Here is a 15,057-nt window from a genome sequence, read left to right as displayed (position 1 = left end):
AAACAGTAACGTATATATTGAATTAACTTTTTGAATTAAGAATAATTTGCTGAATATTTTGACTGGTCGATATCCAGTTTTGGATAATTAGTTTTCAAGTTATTCCATTTAAAATGTATGACAGGAGGGGAAGCGCGGTTGAGTAATGCGCGCAGATAAAAACATCTCTACTCTCCAGCTAATTTCGTGAAATTTCAGGGGAGGAGGCCGGAGCCTCTTTAGCACCCCCCCCCCTCCCATAAATCACCCCTGGTCAAATTATTAACTAAGAAGTATTACTAATTACTGATGTAACATATTTTATTATTGGTACCTGTTATATGTTATATTATTTTTGTATACAGTATCTTATTTAGGCTTATTAATAAATTTATGTTTTTATTTTTCCAGTTTTTAATGTTTTTTAGGCACTTGGAAGGTTTGATAAATTCACTTTTATTTTACCACAGCGACATCTTAAAAACAATAAGTTCTAAAAAGTAAAAACAAAGGGCAATTACTATTAAAACAATAACATAAATTACATTCAACTTTCAAGCTTACCTAGGAGGACTGTAATATTTTATAGATAGGTGGGGACGTGTCAGTTGTACACACCCGACAAACTACCGCCCATCATGTTTCCTCATTACCATTTACCACTAACACTACAACGTTAGCTAAAAACTCATATTATAAATCAAAACGGAGAGAGACCCTGCTTGCCAAGATCGCGTGTGTGTTTGTTTCTCTTGTTTTGTTTTTATTTTCAACACGCATGTTTTCGTTTTATTTTCTTGTTATTAATTTTTTTATTATGCTTGTTTATCTCACACAACACTTGTAATATCCCAACCATTTTCGTATCATTTAACGATATTGATTAACGGCTTTCGACGGTCGAAACTCGTTTAATGGTATACATAAAAATATAAAATGTATAATCAGTATACGAAAGTATGAGGTGTGAATATCAATTGAATAAAATCATTTCATTATAGATATAATATTGAGTACCTACGTTAGATAACAGAAGAGTTATTTGTGTTATCGACGTCTTTTTTTTTGCTTAAAAAAATTGCCAATGATATTTATACATTTTCCCTAACTGTTTAAGTGCGAAACAATCATATTCGTTATAGTTAGGATGACCTGCCTGCTAGTTAAACATAATAGGTATTTGTTAATATATTTGACTATTAATTTAGTTTGTAAATAGTTTAGTCCTAAAGTCAATTTTAATTTTACTAACTAGTTATTTTCTTATTCTCCTGAGATTTTAAACAGATTTAATAATTTTTATCAAAGAACGTTCATGTTTCATTTCTATAATGACATTAAGTAACTTATTCTTTTGACTTAAAGAACCTAGGTATAATAAAATTATGTTGAGCACTATGTGCACTTTTCGGACAGTATCCATTTATGCGCGTGGGTGCAAATATTCGACAAAAAGATGTATGTATGTTCATGTGAGCACTATTAAAATAATTTTTAGTGTGACTAAATTACAAATTTTATTCATACCTAGATACCTAAATATTTTTGAAAGAAAAAACACGCTAAAGCTCATTTATCTGCAAACGATTATGAAAATAATCACATTAATACTAACAAAACGGTACCTAACTAATTTCCAGTGGAATTTATTGGTTATTACCTACGTAGGACTTTAAAAAAATAAACGATAACTAATTATATTGCTTTACAATATAATCGTTCGGGTTCCTAATCTATCCATTGTTTTTTTAAGTATAATTTCCACGTATGCTATTTCGCTTCATTTGATTGCGCTTAATTTTGATGTTCGTAATGCGCAATAGCAAAAATGAGTACTGAAATGTCGACTCCAATTTTTAGACAGCTGTCGAATAATAATAAATAATAATAATATACTGTATGCTCCTACGCAGAAATATAATAACTGTCGAATAAATCCGTAAACCACTTAATCATTGTCGCTACTGTCGCATTTTTTTTTTTAATGAAGCTGATTGTCGGGTATCGGTTGTATAGAACCGTAAGGCATAAACCTATATTATCTACTTAACCCTGGGGCGTATGGACAACGAAAAATGTATGTTTATTATGATGTATCAATTTTATACGGAGAGGGCTCGCGCGCCTGTGTGTGTTTTGTTATTGTTCGTCCCTAAAAATAGTGTCTCCCGCGGCGCCAACAAGATAGGCGTACCGAAATCTCAAATCAGTAAATTTATCCACACATAACCACACAACAATACTGAATACTTACACGGTATCATATTATTCAGCCGCGCGTCACGTTTTTGTAAACTCGATCCAGGTTATTTGCTATTATACAAAAATCGATTCTCTATTGATACATACAAGTGATACAACACTCGAAAATCAATTCCTACCGTTCACCTTTGATTCACCTACACAATGTCAGGTTTTTAGCTTCGATGCTGCTATTGGTTTTACAATGATGTAGTTTTTTTTTTGTATCTGTAATCACTGTAACTTTATTTAAAATGGACCAATTCCTTCGAGTAGCAACTCTATAAATCACAAATTTTATCTAGTTGGTACTTTGAGGGGGGAGGAGGGTAAGTTAAAAAAAGTTCACTTCTACACCCTTTAAGTTTGGAAAAACAAAAAAAAACCATACGAGTTTTAAAGTTTCGACTATTACTGGATATAATTTCAAGAAAAAAGATCGGGTCCAATGGCGTCCATAGGGAGGGGCAAGGGGACAACTCCCCCTAGCGTCTCTGTAAGTTAAAAAAATGTATATCCAATAAATATTAAATATTTTCATTTCAAATACACCTTTTTCAAAACTACGAATGTTATTTCCAAACATACCATGTTTTAAAAACATGTATACATTTTATTTAAATAACAATATTTTCAAATGGTTGTAATTTTTTCTTATAATTAAATAAAAATTAATGTATGTAATACGTATCAATTTTTAATAACAATTTATTAAAAGTACATTTGTATTTAACATATCAAATAATTACGATATCTTTTAAACTGCTGGCTCTATATTTTCTTATAACAAATCTATACTTACGAAAATCTTAATGTTGTCCAAATTGTTACACTATACGACTAAAAATCCATTCCTATACAGAGTGTAAAGTGGAATATATAATATGACCTATTAATTGATATTTACCAATTACGATTTTTATTTCATATTATTATGTATATAATATTTTATGTATACTGGGTGATAAACTTATTGAAAGGCCATGTATTTTCGGAAATAATTGTAATTGTGTAGTATTTTATTATTATATTTTTTTTGAAAATATTTTGTCTTGGTCTGCTAAGCATATTTATTGGTAAAAAAATTACTTTCAAAGGCTCCTTTGTTTTTAACTCTTGTCATGTACGCAATACAGTTTTGCATCAAAGTGTTTTACTGAAAGTTATATTTAGGCCAGTCAATAAAGAAAAAAATTCCCAACCAAAATGTTTTTTTTTCTAAAGCCTTATTGATATATGTAATTTTATATACTAAAGATCCCCATCGATCGGACTGTAGCTTGTTTTTTATAAGCTCCAGAATGCTCCAAATTTTGAGCTTTTGTCAATGACTTCAAAAATATTGCAAATATTTTTAAAAGTTTTAACCAAAAAATTTAATGACATAATTTCCTATAAAAAAGTTCTCTTAAACTTTTCAATTTGAATTTCGGTATATTTAAAAAAAATTATCTTTTGGGTCTTATTTTTCATAATAAATAATAATTTTGTTTTTTATACAATATACATACTTATGTTACATATAATCAATTTGAATATTCTTAAAAAATATAGCTGTACGGCTTACAATTATTTTCTATTACTATTACATGTTTACAATGAACTTGATAAGCATACAATTATTTCCAAATATTGTGGGCTGGAAACCTAGGAGTTCAAATTATATGAGATGAAAAACAAAAACAACAACAGTGCAGTGATGCTCAGTCATGGGTCATGCTTACTATATACGTGCGTTTTGTTAGATATTGTTGATCCATGCACGTCTAGTTAAATAGATCTGATAAATTCCACATTAGAATCCGGTTTGATGTGTTAAATCTGTATAGCAACAGTGCGTATCAGATCAAAATTAGACTGGGTTGTTACGATATTACGATGTATAATTATAATTAATTATAGTAATATTATGTAAATAACGTATGGATTCAACACGATAAATACTTGTTAAATTTAAACATCATTTTAAAACATAATATGTGTACATAAATAATAGTTGAAATCAGTACACTAGATAAAATAAGTTCGATAATCTATACGCTTCGGTAAAATCAAAGTATTATTCATGTAGGAACATAACACATTTAAATAATAATCATAAATCATAATTATGATAGTATAATATTATGTTACCTACATAATATACAAACATATATTGTACATGGCGAACTATTTCGTTGTTATACACACAGAAACCTGGCTGGTTTATTCTATATTTGCCATAAGCACTCGTTAGTCGATTAAAGCAGTAAGATAACACTGAATTCAAATTATTGCCAGAAGCCACAAAAAAAGTTACATAAATTAATTTTTCTAAAGCGGTACAGTAACGTGTAGGTCAAACTAACTTAGCTTTTATTATATTAAATAATAATATAGTAAATTCAAATTATGTTAATGCAATTACGGATCTAGGCGGTAATTATTTTCCAGTTATCAGAAACCTTCAAGAAAGTACGTAAGTGTACTTGCATGAATAACAAGCGTACATTTTTTTATTTCAGGTTTTATGTTTACTATTACTGGCATCTATCGTAGACCCAGCTTATAATTTGAGGTTATCATTTTACTAAAATAATAAAAAAAAAATCCTCCCCGGTGAAAATAAAATTGTATGGTTTATGAAAAGAATATTTGTCTGCACTTTCAGCACATCTCATCGGAAAAGTAAGAAGCATTAGGTAATTTTTGTTCCTCTACTCTGCTCCTAAACGATTTCGGTATTTTATTGATTTACTTAGATTACCCTTCATTATGAGTAAGTATACATACTTTTATTATTACAATAATGGGGATAGAGGAGGCTTTATTGGTAATAAATTTTCGTATGTTGATTATAAACTATCATAACGTCTATTTTTAACCATTACCAATTTTTTTTTCAACATTATTTATAATCTACAAATTATGCAATTTTGTCTATATAGTGGTTGTAACATCTTACAATTTTGATAACGTTTAAGCAATTAATTAAAATGAAGTTATAAAAGACATCAACAAAACCAATGACTCGCGGTGTATAATATTGTTTAGTGTATGTTTTCTAACTTGATACGAACGCAGTTTAGATTCAGTTTTTTCCAATACATTTTATTTTCCAAAATTTAAAAACTTTACAACTAAAAAAAAAGAAGATGGTTTAAAAAATTGCTAGTTATACGAAATCATATCGATCCCCGTGTTGCGGCGTTTATTTTATTCAATTTCCTAGGCTCTAAACGGCAGCTGATTCAACATATTTCTCTTTTTTTCGTGACTTGTTGCTTCTGCCATTCGTTTTCATTTGCCGACCGACCGCGATCTCGTTATGAGTATTGTATCGTTATTACTACATTAGACTCACATTGTTAAAACGACAGATATCGACACAAGCCCACAATGACAATACCCTATAATGTAAGTGTGAATAAAATGCAAAGACGGTACAAGAGAACCGTCGCCGATTGACGGTGAATTTGAGAGCAGTTATAATACAATACGAAATGCTCCGTAAACACATAATGAAACATACACGAGCAAGTCGTTGTGGCCAGTATAAGGTCTATGTTTTGTGTACTTATAATATATTGTTTGATTTTTGTACAAGACATTCTGATACAGCAAAAGCGTGCGTTTAAGCATCTGCCCAGATGTATAATATGTATTTTCCGGTGGCGGTACTCAATAATGCTCCAATTCGACGCAGGCATTAACAGCAACATTTCCCCATGGTATTATCGTTATAACATCTACCTGATGTAGTCAAGACCCCTAACAGTCCACCCCCCGGGGTTTAAGGCCCATGTACCGTGGCCGCAACCGCTCGAACCATATCATATTAGTTTCGAACCATTTCGCGATTACATGCTTTTAAACGCGTGTATCCTATACAAACAGCGGTTACGGCTAAATAGACATAATCTCTATTACAATGATCAATCCGCACTCTACACATGTACAACCGGTTGAATGTCACAAATCATTCGGAAACCATGTACCTCTTAATGATTTACATTGGTGGACCAAAGATATCAATGCAAAGGAGTTAAAGCACTTTAAGATCGACCAATTGACTTATTCGTCGTTTGAAATTTATAAAAAAGAGCTTTACGTTTTGCAGGACATTTATGTACTTTAACAATAGTCGTAAAGCAACAGTTTTAGGTCGATAGACCTCTCAAATTTTCTGTATCTGATTTATTCTGATTGGCCAAATTTAATATTAATAGCCTTGATGTATTAGCACAGAGAGATAGGAGGTAAAATTCTAGTTGTATCAATTGACCCGAACACTTCCCTTTAGTTGAGCTAGGATATCCACCAACTGCCAACCATTACTTCTTGACAGTAGACACTAGATTTACTATGTTATAAACGTTTCGCACACAACACTAATATACTCAGTTTTACAGTAGGTTATTTAAATTTTATATGGTTTTATCACCGGCATTTAATGCCAGCCACTACCAACGATAACAGAGCCTAGTACGTATAAATATTATCAACAGTTCAGCCAAGATTAGCAACAGTCTAGCCTAGATTGTTTGAGAGACTTTTAGTATGTAAACTTATGGTTTAAGGAAAAGGTAATAATATTCGAAATGAAACACAGACACATAGTTTAAGACACGCAAAGAAAATTGTAATTTACATAAAAACACAAAACATCATGAATTAGAAACAATTTCGTTAAGGTACAACAATACTCCCCTAGTGCCAACTATAGGAGAGTTACCACGATAATGTAATTCCGGCGGCCTTAAATAATAGGAAATATTGTAAGTTTTCGTCGTGTTATACCGTTTGACCTACATTTATTGTTTAATTGTATGTACTTATCATACGAATAAATAAAACGATTTACATATATATATTCTCGCTCCTATTACACACGTTAACTGTACACAGTGATGTTTCACACATAATAGGTACGTCTTATTCATAATACAACAGTAAAAGACACTTTTATAAGTACTCGTCATACATTGCGGGGGACTTATAATGGAACATAGACCAAGGCCATATAGCAGTAAGGTGGAAGTGTTTATTTTTAAACATATATAATTTGCTTTGTTTCAATGGTATTATAATATACGAATTATCGAACGGTAATAAGCGTTAAAAAAAGTAGCACTACTACTATAAATAAACGGATTAATATTTCACAAGCTAAACATACTTCTACAACGTTGTAAAGATCACCAACTATTGAGTATCAAAGGTTGGGTTCGTCTAGTAAATGTCTGGCATAACCCAAAATGTACTAAAATTCTTAAAGTTACCTTGTAGACGAAGTAATTTGTATCACAAGATATTGCCCCGATTAACCGCCAAAACTATTACACTAGTAGTACAGTGTGTCAATATTATATAAAGGTTGAAATAACAGAACCATTTAAATACGTGTTCAAATATAAAGACCACTTATTATTGCAAGTGAATTAACATTAGGCTGTAACAAAGTCTTGTTGTTGATAGAAGTTAGTGATCGTAATAATTATGGTGCCGTGACGAAATGTACCAATAGAATTGTTTCCCATAACGAACAAAAGAAGAAGAAAACCAGTAACGCGATATGCATACAGCCAACAAATGCGGATCTTGTATTCATACGATGGATATCGTATACACCAGTTAAACTTTGTAATTTGTTACATTGGTTCAAATGTTATCAATAAATAATTATACGATTAAAACCGTGACGATTTCTACAAAAGTCGATTTCGCTTTTAGCATATCAACATTTATGGACATTTAGTTATTTTACGAATATACGATTTGATGTTTTGAAGAAGAGAATTTTTGATAACCTTCAAAACCTTAACTTAAAACCAAGATAGCCAATAAGTGCAATAATATATAATTATTGTATGTAGGCAAGACGTGGCATTCTTTATTATAAAGGAAAAAGACAGTCGAACCTCTGCCGTTTGTTATTTATTCTTTTTGTCGATTCGCAGGTGCACGTGCGGTGGAAACTATGGTAGTTTTAAGTTTTCCACGTTTTATGGGTTTCTTTTCTCTAGGTAATTGTAGACGGAAGCATATTTTATTCTTGCTTCTACGGGAACGTCGATAATTGGCTTTAATGTCGTTCTAAGAATTGGATAATAAACCAAAAAATAATTTACGACATGGCCAACTAGCCGAGCAAAAAATTATTTATCTCGTTCAAAACCACGAGTGTCTGCTAACAAAAATAAATCACAAATTATTGTCTAAGCAAAAAAAAAGTTGTTTTTGAAAAATACCTTAATTATTGTGTCTTGGATCGAATTATGATAGATGTAATCCAAATAATTATTTTTTTAAATAATAAACATCCGTGTATAAACTATTATAATAATATTTAAATCAAAATTTGTTGTAATTATATGTACCAAGTGTACTGTAGCACTTAATACGCTACACGATAGTGTGAGTGCTTCATCATTAGACATTAGGCTATAGACATAATGGGATTTGTCTTATTTAACTTATTTTATACGCAAAAAGCTGTTACATCATACATGTCATATAATATGTAGGTACAAGATGGCTCACTATTATAACTAAATTAAAATATAGATAACAAAAAGAAACAAATAGTACCCTGAGGAACTCCGGACAGCGCTTGAAAAAACTAAATAAATAGTACTGTCAACTTAATCTTAAGTTGAAGAACTATTTATTTAGTTATTCCAACTACTTATTTTTACATAATTATTGTCATTCATCATTATTATATCTTATTATAATACACATAACACCTTTTTTAGCTCACTCTTAGTTCTCCTAGATTACATACAAGATTTATTTTATAATCATATGTTTCTTTATTATCATTTGATCTGTTAAAAAAAAAAAAAAAATTGCTTTAATCATTTCTTAACGGCAATAATATGTATGTAAGGAGACTTCAACCGCATATGGGGAGCCTAAGTAGTATTAACGTCGCTGTGTGAATCGATCGAGGGCCGGCGAAGGGGAAACAGTAAAGGCGTCACGAAATGTAATTCGAACCGAGGTCTCCGGCCAGTTGGCCGGCAGCGTTTGTCAGCTTACTATTATTATATATACAACATATAACACAAGAGTTTACCTGTGCTGTTGCAGCCATCGCCGGCTACCGGTTGCGGACCACGGACCGCAAGCCACCCGTACTTCCTGAATCTATCGGGTTACACACATGACCGTCAGCTAGTGCACCTAATGCTCGCCACACACATAACCGCAGCATTCCCATACAAGCACCACAAACACACACAGAAATATAAAGATGATTCCACTATACTGGAAAGTACCTGTAAACCGTATGGTTACATCATCGTTGAAGAAGCTTCTCACGAAGCTGTCAGTCGGTCCACTGACCGGATATGTCACAGCTACTTTTACATCTTCTCTGGGTGATGCGTGTGACCCTGGAGACTAGATAAATGTTCGGTAAACGAAAAAAACGCTCAGAAATCAGAATAGATCATGTGCACTACTTAATTGTGCAGTCGGAACGAGACAGTTGGCGTGTTGTCCGCAGTATCAGAAATATATTATACGCAGTAGTATGTTATAATAGTAGTATACATGTAGTATAATCATGCTTACATTTTGAAAATTCCAGTTATCTTATTGATATCACACGCTTCCAATACTAACCCGTCGTTCAGTTAGTCGAACAAACGTGTAGGTGCAGCTGCAGGCAATTCCAACTCAATATCATGCTAATTATACTATCGGCAGACATAAGAGCATTGTAGATTTTTTATCTGTTCGCAACAGGTAGGTATATCGCATAACATAAAATTAAACTATAAACAATACGTATAGATATTGATATATGTAAAACATTACGTATATTATAACAGTTAAACTTACCGCGTTTTTATTAAACTGGATGCAATGAACAGTTGTTTGAATAATTATTTATGATACCACGTTTTTTTACTATTTTTTTTTTTAAATTAAAAATATTATATTATTATTGCGTCGTTCATTGAATACACGTGTAAACACAAAATATATTGCTATAATGGCCACTGCTCGTCGGATGTGATGTAATACGATACCTGGCAACCGAGACACCCAATACGTTACATTAAAAATATATAACAACAACGAAATTATATGAAAATAATTATTTTTTATCGATGATTCCCATAGTTCTTAGTATTATTTTAAAAACACGTTCAACACAACAAGTGATTTTAATAAATAAAATAAAAAAATAATTAGTTTTAATAATCCGAGCAGTTTTTTTTCGTTTTCAATAGTCTTTATTTTTGTGTTTTCTAAAACGCAATTTTCGTCTCCTGTTCTCATTTATTTTATTTTACTATTTATTTCAGAATATTATGTAAAACAAGGGTCCAAAATTAGATACGTTTCTAGAATTATACAACAATTTTTTAGTTTTACTGAGCTTTTGTTTTGGAACTTTTCAGAACAAGTAGATTTCATTTGTTACGCAGTAAATAACACGATCAACATAAATGTATTTTAAACTTTTGACACTCGATTGAAAAAGTATACAAATCAACAATAATTATGAACTTGATTAAATATTATATTCCACCTGCTAGAAATACAACAATAAATATTAGCACTTGATACTAAACAAATTGAAATAACTAAATTAACTGGACTGATAATGATTTAAATATTAATCATTCAAATAAAATTCGATTTTTAATTTCCTAATAAAGTATCAAACACCAATTTCTGTCGGTTAATATAGTCGGCTTATCTATAGAAGTAATAGCGAACGTTCTATCACAAGTTAGTCAATATTGCTAACCATATACTTCCATTGATAATGTAATTGGAAACCAAATTGTTATCTCACCACTAAATTCGTATTACGAAATTTGAAAAATAATTATTTTAACCAACTTATAGTTTATCGTTTATGGATTCATGTATATATAGTAAATTTTGTAAGACGGCAAGCCTGGCGCCTGCACATGAAAATTCAGGGGGGCCGCCTATGGTTTTGTAATACATTTTGCGATTTGTGAATAAAACATACTTTTTTTAAACTTGCAGAGAAGCTAGGAGGGAGTTATCCCCCCATCCTTCTCTGTGGGTGCCCTTGTAAGACGTGTTAACTGTTTAGTTATTTTATCCGAGCAAATCGTTTCGTATTGATCTGTTCGAATACGCTGATGAATAAAACCAACACAATGATGCGATCACGTGGACATAGATTCGTATTATTATGGAGTAAGGTGTGATGAACCCCGCGGGCAGTGGTAGTTTATTTAACGGCACTCTCCGGGGACTGCAATGTAGGTATATTATAATATAATATTATCATTATTGTAAATTTTCACCGGAATTTTACCGGGGTGTAAAATCTTTTGTCGATAAACCAAACAGCGTCGATTAGAAAAAGTGATATTGGTTAGACGATGATGACATTGCCCTTGCGTTTTCATTGACAATGAACGCTGATGGGTAGTACAAGCGCATTGTCCACTCAATACAGTACTCAACGACAGTAGCAGCGGGGATTATTCTAAGGATTTTATCGTTTGGTCGGCATCGATGAATGTAAAAAAATAAGGAACGTTCAGAGGTATATATTTTAATAAAGTTCTATATTCGTGGTCCAGCACACGCGTCACCACCCATTTATGACAACATGTTATTGTCATTACGGTCAACCTCTTTAAACACGTGCTACTACTTGAATCGTATTATCTTTATAGTATACATATATGCTATGTTTATAACTTAAAGAGATTATATGTCGTTTATTTAAATTAAACCTTTTTGTAGGAACAAGCAAGCACTAAAACTAGTTTCAGCAGCTAAACCTAGTAGGTGCAGTGTAGCTATTTTATTTTAATACTCACGAAATTTACTGGGTTATCAATAACTATAGCTATTTTAATTATTTAAAAAATAAATAGCACTGCATTTGAATATATTCAAATATTTACATAGTTCAATATTTGTTAACATATTTCTGTAAAATAGATGGATTGAATTTACAAATTTATGCAATCACATGTCAACTTTAAAAGATAGTAAATTAACTATAGCGCAACGTAAAAACAATTTTTTTTAAAAAAAGTATTAATTTCATGACGGAAAGTGCCATTTCATTTCCAAAAAAGTAAAGTAAACGTTGTACGCAATAAATACAATTATTTTGAGCGAGATTTCGACTACTGTATTTTACAAATTAGGTCTAAAAATCTGTGGACACGACGGCTCCACAAGAACATATTGTTAAATTTCTAATTGAGTTCCTAAACTCAATCAATGATAGCGGAAACTAAAAGATTGAGAATCTATTATTCTCCAAGATTATGTATCCTTTTTCTATCAAATCGTCATCCAAGTACAATAATTGAAGCGATGATAACCGGATCACCAGATATTAGAGATCCCATTTTACACCAGTTTCCTTTAATATAAAATGATTCCTCGTTGAAATTTACCAGGTTTCACGTTGAGTATTAAATTAACTCCGTGCCAGATATTAAAATAAATGATAATAAGCAACGATCATAGATGGTTAAAAATTATATTGATTAAGAAATATAAAATTTGAAAAAAAGGAACAGTGTAACAAAACCAATATCATAACTGCTCCGCATCGAAGCTAAAAACACATTTAGGTTTCAAGATTGAAAACCCAATTAAAATAAAAAAATTAATACCTGAAAAATTGTATTGCCTATGCAGTAAAAAGAAACAACAAAGACATTTTGAATACAAACTGTCCTAATCTAAGAAAAGCAATTGAGGAAGATAAAAAGACAATTGAGATTAAGATCGAAAAATATTGATTAAAAGTCATAAATACAGTGTTGTTCCCATCAAATTTGTTGAAGGTATACTCAGCACAATTTTAACAAAAAAGTGTTAAGGTGCTAAAAAAAAAAGTCTTCCATATGCTATTTCCAAGTATATGAGTTCCAGAGTATGGCGTTGGTGTAATAAAGGAATGAGTTTTTTAATGATAAAAAACATATTTTTTAAATATATTATTTTTATTTATTTAAAAAAATAAATGTATTAAATATAATTAATTACTTAAAAATATTAATAAAAAATTGTTCCTGGTACTTATCCTTGCCATCCTGGTATATTTCTTCGCGTCTTTTGCCACGCAATGCAGTCTGCTTATCGATGTTCTCGTAATGATATGACAAATTAAATAACTTTTGTTTTAGTGAATATTTTTGAGATTTTTTTAATAATTTATACTCATTTGCGCTATAAGCACCACGGTTTTTATTGCAATTACCTGTTTTACTTTTTTAATAATTTTTTTATTATATTCATTATTTTTAAAAAAAATTTTCAACGCGCGAAGATAAAAATAACTTTACGCAATTCACTCTACTGCACTCCACCTCCCGTCACCAGTCATCCTCACTTTTAAATGAATATAAATTTTGAACGGATGAATAAAAATACAATTTTTTTTCACTAATTCATTATTAAAAATTATTATGAATAAAATGGCGTTCTTGAAAAAAAAAAAAAATGTAATGAAAAAAAAAATTTAAAAAAGTAAAAGAGGTAATAAAAGTGCAATAAAAATCGTTGTGCTTATAGCGCAAATGAGTATAAATTATTTTTAAAAAAAAATCTCAAAAATATTCACTAGAACAAAAGTTCTTTTATTTAAATTCAAATCATTGTGGGCCATGAGCCATCCTGTATGTATCCTTATATATACATATATAAACATTGATAATAACGTCTTCAAACAAAATGGCCCAAATGATTCTGTTTTCGGCTCGCCGGCCAGAAGTGTCCAGGGCCTGGTATTAAACTATATTATTTATGTGCGGGACGGATTATGCATCTGGTGATGGAAGATAATATTTAAAAACAAAATAATACAAAAATCAGATTCTATTTTTTAGCAAAATTCAATAAAATCATAAATGGTCGGCCGTCGGCTACCGCGGTGGTGTAAATATTAGTCTGCGTTCACTCTGTTAAAGATTTTATTTGTAATATAAATTACATTTATTTATATTTTCTATAAAGAAATAAATCTACAAAAATAATAACTATTTTTTTTCGCAAATTAATTGAGACTTGAGAGTATACGCAGTATAGGGTGAAGTAAGGTATTTTCGTGGTATAAGCAATTTCGTGATATAATTTGTTGATCGTATCGCGTAATTCCCTATTAGAAAATTGTCTTGAAAATCACACTGATTGTTAAAATAATTGTGTTTTAAGATTCAGTGTGATTTTCAAGACAATTTTCTAATAGGGAATTACGCGATACGATCAACAAACTATATCACGAAATTGCTTATGCCACGAAAATACCTTCCTTCACCTTACCCATGACTTTAAAAAAAAATCTTGAGAGTATACGGCGTAAATGGAGTATACCCTATGGGAACACTACTGCATAAATAAACAATACAGTTTTAATTTAATTTGTAATCAGTTGTATGTTAATTATGTAATAGCAATTAAAATACTACGGTTGAAAGAATTAGATCTTTATTTAACAAAAAATAATAATTTAATTCGTTATAAAAAAATAGTGTAGCGCATATTTAAAATAAAGCGACAAAGTCACGGGCTTTCAGATTTATAATTAATATCAGTCATCACAGCGAAAAAAAATTGGACTTGAATACATCATTAAGACAGTGGGTGAAATTTTATATAAAATGTTCTCTCTAAAGTTTAAGCGATGTTTCAAATTTATGGGACCTAACCAGTGGCGACACGATATTTTTCACTTGAATCACCACAATTTAAAAGGTGGAACACAATAACCCAAAATACCCAGTTTAAGCTTAAGATCTGATTATTTATCGTTTACTACCTATTCAAATTATTATGAGTCACATTATTCAAATAAACACCCTTCGCTACTGATGGGAACCAATAGGA

The sequence above is a fragment of the Adelges cooleyi genome, unplaced genomic scaffold, assembly GCF_023614345.1.
Source record: "Adelges cooleyi isolate 19-005CV unplaced genomic scaffold, UGA_ACOO_1.1 ACOO_flye_CR_arks_rails_tigmint_CR_PRNA_651, whole genome shotgun sequence".
NCBI classification, from domain to species: Eukaryota; Metazoa; Arthropoda; class Insecta; order Hemiptera; family Adelgidae; genus Adelges; species Adelges cooleyi.
The sequence above is the reverse complement of the archived record's forward strand: the minus strand, read 5'-3'. Positions refer to the sequence as shown.